Source organism: Ursus maritimus, unplaced genomic scaffold (genome assembly GCF_017311325.1).
Source record: "Ursus maritimus isolate PB19 unplaced genomic scaffold, ASM1731132v1 scaffold_13, whole genome shotgun sequence".
In the NCBI taxonomy this organism is placed as follows: domain Eukaryota; kingdom Metazoa; phylum Chordata; class Mammalia; order Carnivora; family Ursidae; genus Ursus; species Ursus maritimus.
This window is the reverse complement of record NW_024423675.1, coordinates 48,313,703-48,324,264: the sequence shown is the minus strand read 5'-3', so window position 1 is coordinate 48,324,264 and position 10,562 is coordinate 48,313,703. Positions and strand designations below refer to the sequence as shown.

Sequence of the window (10,562 nt, the reverse complement as noted above, 5' to 3'; positions counted from 1 at the left end):
GAACTCACGTTCCAAGGACAGGGGTGGGGTGAGGAGTCTTGGGGTGCCCAGATCTAGCTCATGGGTCAATTGGTGGTCACGTCTTTTTGACCACGTTCCTCAACAAAAGCAATTTTTCAGTTTCTTATTGTACTTAGCTTACCCAGCCTAGATAACTGTCATTTCTCTGAGAATCTCTGATTCCTTTTAGTGGAGATGGTGTCAGAAGTCAAGATCTGGGGGCTGCATCGATTTTGCTGCTGGAAGTGTCATTGCTCCGAGGTTCTTTCAGCAGACAGAGCTAGGAAATGTGCATGTGTGCATATGTGTATCTATATTATATCTGCATGTGGATGCATACATATACTGAAATATTTGCACATTTTAGAAAACATGAGTCCACACCAATATCTCCAATTCCAATCCATCTTCTCAAGGTACTCTCTTGCCTTCCACAACGTCACAATAGGATGTTGAAAGATCTTCGGGCTACTCTGTAGACAATGTACTCTAAGGTGGGCAAGTGCGGAAGCAGGGATGCCAATTGGGAGAAATTGCAGCAGTTCAAGGAACCCAAGGGATGGTGACTTGGACAAGAGTGACAGTGGTGGAAGTCATGAGGAATGGTCACACTTTTATTTTTAAGGTTTAGATTATATGGTAAGGACAGGATATGCTGTGTGAGAAAAGGAGAGAGACCATATATTACTCTTAGAGATTTAATCTGAGCACTGGGTCTGACTCAATTGGCAGAATTTTCAGTGGAATTGATTTGACACTTTAAAAAAAGAGCCCCTTGGGGCGCCTGGGTGGCACAGCGGTTAAGCGTCTGCCTTAGGCTCAGGGCGTGATCCCGGCGTTACGGGATCGAGCCCCACGTCAGGCTCCTCCACTATGAGCTTGCTTCTTCCTCTCCCACTCCCCCTGCTTGTGTTCCCTCTCTCGCTGGCTGTCTCTATCTCTGTCAAATAAATAAATAAAATCTTAAAAAATAAATAAAAAAAATAAAAAAAGAGCCCCTTTTCAGTAGGATCCATTTAAGATGGAGAAGTGAGCATGTGTTCAAGATAACCAATGAAGTCTCCACAAACCCAGATTCTTTCATTAGGAAAATATTTAACAGTCAAACACTTCCATGCTTCCTTTACCCACCACAGGGAAGTGTTTGGGATACACAGATCCCAGAGGGGAAGCTGTGCAGCCGAGGGAAATATATGGACATGCCTAATATGAACAACTTCTGGCAGTAAAGCAAGAAAATGAGCCTGCTTTCCAGACATACCTTTATTTTGTTTTATTTTTTAAAATTTATTTTATTGCAATAAGAATGCTTAGCATGAGATCCACTCCACCCTCTTAACAAATCTAAGTGTACAATACTGTACAGTTGCTTAGAAGTACAAGGCTGAACAGATCTCTGAATGATTCCCTATCATCAGAACACATTCAAAGCACATTCCAAAGAAATTGCAAAGAAAACAGGAATTATGTTGCCCACTGTTCTGATCGTTATATACCATATGTATCATAATCACAGGGGAACAAAAAGACCCACTGTCCATCAAGATATAACTACTTTCCCTTTCCAGTGGTGGAGTCTGGAGAAGACACACAGAAATGGAACTTCACAAGGGGAAGGAAAAGAAGGGAGAACAGGTCATCAGCCTTGGACTTCATGTAGCTGACGGAGAAAATGTGCTTGGTGTCTGCCACGTCTTTGCATCCTTCAATGACACTTTTGTCCATGTCACTGATCTTTCTGGCAAGGAAGCCATCTGCCGTGTGACTGGGGGATGAAGGTGGAGGATGACCAAGACGAGTCCTCTTTCTACGCTGCCACGTTGGCTGCCCAAGATGTAGCCCAGAGGTGCAACGAGCTGGGCATCACCGCCCTCCACCTCAAAGTCTGAGCCACAGGAGGAAGTAGAACCAAGACCCCTGCACTTGGAGCCCAGTCATCCTCCAAGCCCTCGCCCGCTCAGGAATGAAGATCGGGTGGATGGAGATGTGAAGCTCATCCCCTCTGAAAGCACGCACAGGAGAGGGGGTCAACTGTGGTGGCGTCTATGAACGGGATTCCTCAAATTATTGTTTTCTGTGAAAAAATTGCCTTTGTGTAAGAAAAAGAAAAAAAGAATATGACTACTTTCATTTCTTTATGTTTCCCTCAGCCATGTTAACAGACACACAATTTCTACACTGAAGCCATCATGCACGCTTTATGATGTATTTAGCTTTTATTTCCTGCTTTTATTTCTTTTGAACATTATAAGAGAAGCATTTAAATGTTTCTGACTATTCCCTGTTTGGGATTACTCATGTCACCCACCCCTCCACCCCCCCACCCCCTGCAGAAACTTCCAAACAAATAAAAGCTTCCAGAATGCAGACTTCTCAACTCTCATTATCATGCTTTACCTTATGGTTTGCATCCTACCTTACTTCAGGATGGGGATGTGTTTCAAGTAACATAAAGAAAAATGATTAATAATTTACTTCCTGATTCATTTGATCCTTTGGCCAGACCCCAGGATGTCAAATCTAAGCCCACTTTCACATGCAGACTTACCAAAAGCAGTATGATCTGCTTGATCCAAAAGCAGATCAGTTTGATCCGCTTCCTTTACTCTGGACATTGCTCTCATGAATGAAATTCCACAGCAGTGGCTGCATAGGCACTTGGGTATAAGTTTATCGAAACATACACACAACAGCCTATCTTCAACCCAGAAAGGAATCTCAGCTATCCATGTTTGCTGGGTCTGACAGACAGTTCCAGTGGGTGATGACACCTGAGGAACAGCTTCCTATCTGTTCCGTCTAGGACCGCATGCTCCATATCTCGTGCAAAATTCCAAAGCTCTATCTGAAAATTCTGAACACTACAGAGCTTTCCTTATCTCTGAGAGCCCAGGGGCCTGTGGAACCAGCACTTCCTGCATTACGGGAATAGGAAACACAGTGAATACGATTTCTTGAAGATGTTTCACATTATAGTTGTGCATCACCGAACCCCACAGTGTCTGCATGGAGGTTGATCTCCTCTGTCTATGGCAACATTAAAGTCTACGATGTACTCACCCAGAAAATGTAAAGGAAGATTCTTTAGGTGTGGAATAGATGCTGGTATGTTGACCTTCAATCACTTGAGAAACCTGATGGGGCTAGACTGATAGGAGGAGGAAGTTGAGGCGAAGGAAACGACAAAGAACTTAAAGCCAATTGTTTTAAAACTGCAGCATCTGTGGGAATGTGATTTCATACTCATTTTTCCATTACAGCTTTGTTCGCTGTGTTCTCCCCTTATTGCCCCTCCCTAGGAGACGATACGTTTACAACTTTATGGACCAAGAGGTTTTAACATTTATTTTACGAGAATGCTATTAAACAGATCAAAATTTGAACCTTTAAATCCAAAATATCACACACATATGGGAATAAAAATAGAATTCTTATACTGGAGAAAGCGGGCTGCATTTTGCACCTCACGGCCACTTTTTCTTGGCATTTTGTTAGCAATTTCCTGGTAGCAATTCTCAGTGAGGTGTTACCTGGAATTCTGCCAAATCGGTCTTATGCAATTTGTTACAATGACTATAGGTCACAATCTTTAACTGCTGGCAGGTGTTCTGGGCTTGCCGTCGCTTGAGGAGCCCCAGTTAATCCAGTTTGGTACAATTCTTTTCTGTTTAGTTCCTGAAGATCCTTTTATATACTCTCTGAACCAGAACAATTAGCTAGCATGAGCTCACACACTCCAATCTCCATGCTGCTTAGAGGCTTGATTGTCAAGAGCTGAGGGAAACTTTTGAGAGCTCTTCACATATCTCTGTCTATTCTCAAAAGATTTTTCAGTGTATTTGTGAAAATAAAAGGAATGTCTTAGATAGCAACATGTCGTCAAGGGTTACCTGACTGCTCTGTAACTGCATGTATTAGTCAGCTTCAGTAGCTATAACTAATATCATAGACTGAGCGACTTAAACAACAGACGTTTATTTCTCACACTTCTAGAGGCTGCAAAATCTAAGATCAAGGTGCTAGCCGATTCTTTTCCCAGTGAGATCCCTCTTCCCGGCCTACAGAAGGCCACCTTGACAAAAGAGTATCTGTCATCTGGGACGGTAACCACCTTAAGCAGTTATGATTTCAAGAAGTTCAAGAGCAACAGAACATTTGTTGCTCTTGGCTGCAAAGGTGTTGGGTGTTTCCCTGACATGCAGGGTATTCATTCAAAGCCCAGTGTCAAAAGAGAGCTTATACTATAAAAGATGTTTGTGACGCAAACACTAGGGACAGATTGGCCCTTGAGGCACCTTCCAGAGTTGTGTCTGCCCAAGTTTTAAGAGTGGAGAACCAGGAGAAAGGGATGATTGTTCTAGTCATCTGGGGCTTCTGGTTCTCCCTTCTATTCAGTTATCCCCGTCCACTGAAGTGACTATGCATTCTTGGATTCTCTCGCGACCTCCCCCTTTGGTGATGGGCTCTGCCTTCCTGGCTATCGCGTTGCCTCTCACTCCAGGGCTGCCCCCTCACTCCAGAGAGGACGCCCCTCCAGGCTCCAACTGGCCTTATGGTCACCACCCACTGTGTTTGGAGGTTAAGAATAGAAAAGAACACACCACACACACACACACACACACACACACACACACACACATTACTTGTCCAGTGTTCCCAATATTCCTGAGGTGGTTGTATTATGATATCCCAGTTCCTTTTGATTTTCATTACAACTGAACCCAGCTGATTTTCCTCCAGTCACCAAATAAACACTAAGTGGGCAGTCCCACTCCCTTCTAGTTCTATCAGACTGCCACTTGTCCACGCTAATACTAACTACAGCAAGTGACTAGGTTATCTGTTCTTTTGTACTTGTCTTTTATGATTAATGTTTAACTTAAGCAAGGGCTAACTTTTCTGTAAAGGGCTCTTCTCTCTGCACGGTTACAGGATTGTTGCGTATTGGGGAGAAATAAAGAAGTTCTATTACATCTCTTTTCAAAAGGTTTTAATTTTTATTAATATCCAGATAATGTAACCAGCTCACTTCTCCAGGTCCCTGTCCTTCTGATTGGAGGACTGTTGAATTCAAGTGGTACTATAAAAGAGAAAGAATGGCTATGGCCAAGCTCCCAAAAATAAGTGATTGCCTGGAATAACCTAGAAATGCTTAGAAAACTCCGAGGCACTATGTTCATGGCACAGCAGAATTTATTGCTCAAAACTCATTCCTGTCTTGCAGTCTAACCAGAGTCCCTTAAACTTTCACAAGCAGGAATGTCTTTTTCACGATTTAAGAAAAATCATAGATCTATAATAGGGAGATGTTGACTGAGAAAATATCTGAAATATTTGAAAATATCATAACATCAATTCAACATTTTAAGATACAATTGGATTTTATCAGTGGTCAAATCATCCAGATACATTTGAATAATGATAGCACAGATATGTGAGAAGCTTATTTAGGCTACAGGCAAAGCTTTTGTTGTTGTTGTTGTTGTTTTTTAAAGATTTTATTTATTCATTCCACAGAGACAGCCAGCGAGAGAGGGAACACAAGCAGGGGGAGTGGGAAAGGAAGAAGCAGGCTCCCAGCGGAGGAGCCTGATGCGGGGCTCGATCCCAGAACGCTGGGATCATGCCTTGAGCTGAAGGCAGACACTTAAGGACTGAGCCACCCAGGCACCCCCAGACAAAGCTTTTGTGACACATGTAGTAGACAACTGAAAAATATTGAAGAAGTTGTCTTTATTATTCTTTCCATATTTGTCTTATTCAGACAAATTATTTACCATTAATTTGAAAAATAATAAAACTCATAAACATATATAAGTCACACACAAACATCCTGATGTTTATGCCCCCTTTTATCTTCATATTTACTTCAACATTTATCTGATGGCCTGTAGTATAATTGTATGGCCTCAATGACCCCTGGAATATTTAACAAAAGACTCCATAATTGGAGAAACTTTCAAGTTCGCTTTCCAGAAATTGTTCAATCAATGATAAGTGTCTGAGATGCAAAAAAGTCTAAGATATTGGTTCTCAAATATTCTTTTTTCACCAGAGCTCTTCCTAGAAAACCAGTTTTAATTAGAAGCCCCAATGTAAACCATATTGTTGTGGAGGTGTGCTCATTGAGGAAATGTCTAGAAGTCTCCCTGCTCTCTTCTCCCTTAGAAGTCTCTGGAGAATATCAGAGAAACCCTCGCACCCTGAGGTGCATGATTTGAAAACATCAACCTTCCACCAAGAGTCTATTCTAGTTCCGCTAACCCTGGCTAAGTGATGGCTGGCAAATCCCTTTTCTAGTTTTTAATGTCCTCATCTGTTAAGAGACAAGTTAGAGTTAGATCTGTTAAGACCTTTTCTGTGCTAAATTATAAACTCTCTCACTTACGTCTTAATACTTTTACTTTCTTTCAGCTTTCTTTCCATTTTCTAAGAGGCTGAGCTTCTCTTCAAAACAGGGCCTGTCCTCAGTGAGACAACATCTCTGTGTCCCCAGGAGAGGTGGGCACCAAGGAGGCTGAGTCGCCATGCTGCTCTGTGGTTGTTGTAGGAGGAGGTCACTGAGAACGAGCTTAACTTCTGGAGAATCTACTCCATGAAAGCCAGAAGCCAGGCTGGAGTCTTGGGAAGGAAGGAAGCCACGTCAGAGGTGTACTTCAAGGTCATGAATGGGGAGCCAATGGTGGAGAGCTTGGGTTTCAGATGAAATAAAGCCTTCAATTCCTCAATCCTTCCCATATTCAAATCTTTCCCTAACCAAGGAGAAAATGTTCTGGTACCTGTGAACAACCAACCAAGTACAAGAACATAAAGCTCTGTCCTTTGAGGAGCTGCCTGATAGCTGAATTCTTACCTACAATAATAGTAATAGTAATTTTAACATATTCTGTGTGCCAACCACTACCCATAGGTTCTTCACAAGTATTCACTCTTTAAACCTCACTGCAAGCCTTTGCTGTATGCATGATTTTTATTCTCAGTTTTTAGATGAACAAACAGATATGCAGAAGCTAAGTAGCTCCCTAAAGTCGCAATGTTAATAAGGTAGAGCTCTAATTCAAACCCAGGACTGTCTTATTTGCTCTCTTCTCTCTCTTCTGACCCAGGAAGCTGACATTACCTCTTTGTCTTGTATCTACACATGGGGTTCTCTGTTGCTTTTGTTAGACTCCAATCAGTTATAAATCCTTCCTATTCTCAACACTTAAAATGCACTGTTGGAGACAATAAGCCATGATTAAAAAGGGGAACTCTGAAGCCATAGGGCCTGGGTTAAAATCCTGTGTAATTTTGGACGAGCTATTTAATCCTCTCTGCTTCAGTTTTCTCATCAGTAAAAGGAAGTTAAGAATTAGACTTACTTCAAATGATTATTTGATTTTGAAATTAAATAAGACAAAATATGAGAATCTGTTGCAATAGTGTTTAAGTATGTAACAGTGCATTCAATGAATATTAAGTATTATTACTTTCCCTGCTTATAAGAAACATATACTGCACTGCGTATGTTGTCGAGCTATATTTATAATGTCTGTGCCTATGGTTATCTGTACCAGTAGGGACTGGCAAGGCCAGGGTCACTCTGTCAGTGTCACTCATCACATTGTCATGTGATACCAGATACTCATTAAAATGCTGTGTGGGTGGTTGTCTTCGTCTGTTCAGGATGCTGTAACAAAAATACTATAGACTGGGTGGCTTAAACAACACACATTTATTTCTCATAGTTCTGGACACTGAGAAGTCTTAAGAACGTGGTGCTGACAGATTTGGTGTCTGCTGAGAGTCTGCTTCCTGGTGTATAGATGGCTGTTTTTGCACTATGTCCTCATTTGGCAGAAGGGGCAAGGGAGTTCCTGGGGTCCCTTTTATGAGGACACTGATTCCATTCTTGAGGGCTCCACCCTCATGACCTAATCACCTCCCAAAGACCCCGCCTCCAAATATATCACACTGGGAGTTGGGTTTTAACATATGAATTTGGTGGTGGTGGTTGGCGGGGGGCGGGGGGGGGGACAAAAACATTCAGTCTATAGCAATGATAATGATGATTATGGTATATTATTTTGGGAGTTTATGGCCTGAATTTGTCCCTCTGAGACCATAACGGAGGTGGTCATAGAACAGAACTTTTCATGTCACAACTAGTCTTCACTTGTCTCCCTATGAAAGAGGGAAACGATTCCTGAGAACCCTGCGTTACAACAACCCATCTTGCACTCCTAGGAAAAATGGAACTGTTGTATTGAATTCAACAGATTCCTTCTCATCAAGAAAAAAACTTCATTTTCCTGCTAAAAGTGAGTTTGGAGGCCCTTCTTCTTCCACAGCAGAACCCAATATGTTCAATTTCAGCAGCTACAAGTGGTTTACTCAAAACTTGTGGTAGAATTATTTCCTACAGCAAAACTCATTTCAGCCTTTGTTTTCATTTCACTTCCAGGCTTTCACAAAGAAAAAAAAAAGTACCTTTAAATAGCCATATTATTATTGCTCTTTTTGTTAATAGAAATAACAAGAACACCACACAACAAACAAAATATTTTTCACATTCACTTTTCTTGATAGTCATGACAACCCTATGGGGAAAGTAATACAAATCCATCAGAAAACTCACTTTGTTTTCTCAGCACTCCAAGGTATTCTATCTTTATTTTAGGTTCTTTGCAGTAATGTGCAATGTGAGACCATCAATGACATTTTGCTAGATCTTCCTGTTTTTGGACATTTGACCTTTGACTCTCTCTGTCCTCTCACTCCCACCGGAATTGTCTTAATTAAAACTGCCTTGTGTCTTACCACAGCCTCAAATAGGCCTTTTTAGCACAGATCAAAACCAATTGTCACTCATTGCTGTCAAAATCCTGCTCAGCCTTCCAAGATTGAGGTTCGATCTTATGTCCTCCAAGAAGTTTATCAAATTTCACCATCAGATTAATGTCCTTGTCATCAAACTCTCACTGTCTTTTACTTACAGCTCTTCTCATGATAATATGCAGTACATCTTACTTGTATAATATTTATGAATATAAATGTCTCCTCAACTGTCAATAAGACCTTTGAGGACAAAAGCTCTGATTTATTCAGTTGTGCAATCGCTCAGCCCCAGCCTGGACCTTCCACTTGGTAGTACTGTACTACTGAAAGAACGAAAAGGTCATAGCACTGAAGTGCTCTGAGACAGTCTATTAAATTTATCAGTATCAGCTATTCTTATTGTATAATGTTAACAACATTTGTTCAATGTTAGTTCTTTAGAAAATACAGTTTTTATTTATTTGTGTGTTTTGTACTAAGGTCACTTTAATTGATCAAGTAACATAAACTCTTCCTTGCCCACAATTTCAGGTTGGGTCTTATGGAAACCTGCTTGTAGAACAAATACAGAATTCAAACTGTCCCTGACCTTCAGACAGATGTTTAGAAGAAAACAGGGAAGCTGAATCTGAACTGGGACAATTCCATTCACGGACCTCCTCAAATTAAGCAAACTGTGGTTAACTTGCAGGGTTCTGAAAGGTCATGCTAGGAGAGAATTGAGTTTTGAAAAATGGGGTCAATGATAAGAGGATAATGTAATTCCAATTTGTCAGGATAAAGAGAAGTCTGTCTTTTAAAACTGCGCTTTGGAGAAAATCAGTATTGTCTTCAAGTTATATACAGGAAACTTCAAGAGAAACTGACTTTAACAAAACCAAAATTAAATAATTCTTGATAACTGGCAGGGTAAGTATTATGTGATATTTGGAAGAGAAACTTATCAGGAAGAAATCTTAAGGCTCTGTTTGATATCTACAATTGGATGCCTATGGACATCTTATATGTAGTGTGCCCCGTTAAGTGAAAAATAAAGAACATATATAGTGATTTTTCTTCTGTACATGACAAAAGAGGAAAGAGAAATGAAATAAGAATATATATATATTCTCTCATTATGTGTACTTGCTCATTTATCAAAAAAAAAAAAAAAGAAAAATTAACCAATAATTATAATGGTTAACTCCAAGGTTTCATGAGAATTAAGTAGAAGGGGTTGGAATAGGACTGAGATTTCTCTGTTGGTTTTGATTTTTGTACCATGTAAATATTATACACGATCAAAAAATAAAATTGAAATAAAAATGGTGAAGTAAGAGCGAGCCCTAAAATTAAATAAAAACAACAGAAATATAAACTTAACTGTATATCAAATTTATAGCAAAATCACATAAAAATTAATCTAAATAATTTTGAACACAGTACTCCGGTTCTGTATCTTGTATGGGAGTTATTGTAAAGGCAAGAATAATTGCAAAAAAAATCCTAAATTTTACTTATTAAGTTTGTTATGGTAGTGGTGTTGGTAGAATACTTATGAAATTATTTCTATGTGTACTGAGCAAATAACTAAAGATATTGATGTTTTGGAAACCAGGGTTCTAGCTGCACTAAAAGAGAGAGAGAGACAGAGGGCGATAACATGAGGGAGGTGAGGAGAATACTTTTGGGCTTGAATTCAAGATATCAGTATGACATAATGATTTAAAAAGTTACAGATCAAATGACACCACAGTAAAAATGAG

At 40.2% G+C, this 10,562-nt stretch overlaps 1 pseudogene; it reads left to right on the top strand.

Moving 5' to 3' along the window:
* Nucleotides 1–1,596: 1,596 nt before the first annotated feature.
* LOC103666982 lies at nt 1,597–2,049 on the top strand (annotated as a pseudogene).
* The last annotated feature ends 8,513 nt before the right edge of the window (nt 2,050–10,562 follow it).